Source organism: Colobus angolensis, unplaced genomic scaffold (genome assembly GCF_000951035.1).
Source record: "Colobus angolensis palliatus isolate OR3802 unplaced genomic scaffold, Cang.pa_1.0 Scaffold82, whole genome shotgun sequence".
NCBI lineage: Eukaryota > Metazoa > Chordata > Mammalia > Primates > Cercopithecidae > Colobus > Colobus angolensis.
In genome coordinates this window covers 445,367-446,233 of record NW_012122043.1, presented here as the reverse complement: position 1 = coordinate 446,233, position 867 = coordinate 445,367, and positions in this window count along the sequence as shown.

Sequence of the window (867 nt, the reverse complement as noted above, 5' to 3'; positions counted from 1 at the left end):
TCGCTTGAACCCAGGAGTGGAGGTTGCAGTGAGCCGAGATCGCACCACTGCACTCCAGCCTGGGCGACAGAGGGAGACTCCGTCTCAAAAAAAAAAAAAAGAGAAAAAACGAAAAAAACAAAACAAAAGAAAACAAAAAACCTCAGGCCCTAAGGTGCACATAAGGGGCAGGGTAGTCAGTTCTAACTGCTATTTGCTCCACCTGAGGCCAGCGTGGACCAGGACAAACCCTAACAGGATGGACTGGGACGTTCTAGGCAACAGGACCTTCTAACCTCCTTTCGGAATGCGTTGTGAGGCCACCTCCAAAGGTGCGCCCCCACCCCCAATGTCGGTGTCCTTTCCCCCATACCATGTTAGACCGTTGCAACACGTTGCCTTGTTTTCAAAAAACAGCAACAAAACTTCTAGGACACAAGCTCTGAAGGAAATTGTCATCTAGCTGACTTGTGAAATAATCTAAAGTTACTAATTCTTACAATACATTGTAATGATTTAAGACTGACAGCAAACTACTGTGAACTTTCAATAACACTATAAATAACACGTGCCACTCCCGTCTTTAAAACTTAAATAACACCCTGCAACAAAAAACAGAAACATCTACAAAGTGGTTTTTAAAGTCTGTTCGCGGTTCTGGTGCTTCCCGCGTGTAACCCGCAGAAATCTCACTGACATAGGCTGAACCCACAAGGCCTTAGTGGGGTTTGGGCCCTGCCGCGGGGGCCCACGTGGGAAGCGGCAGAGAGCCCCGGGCTAGGCTCTAAGGGAGCGGGGGAGGATGCGGTCCTCAGCCGGCCGTCCCGCAGGCTCTCCGCGCGGACCCGCGTCCCGGGCTCGGGGGCCCCGTCCCGAAAAGCCATCTCG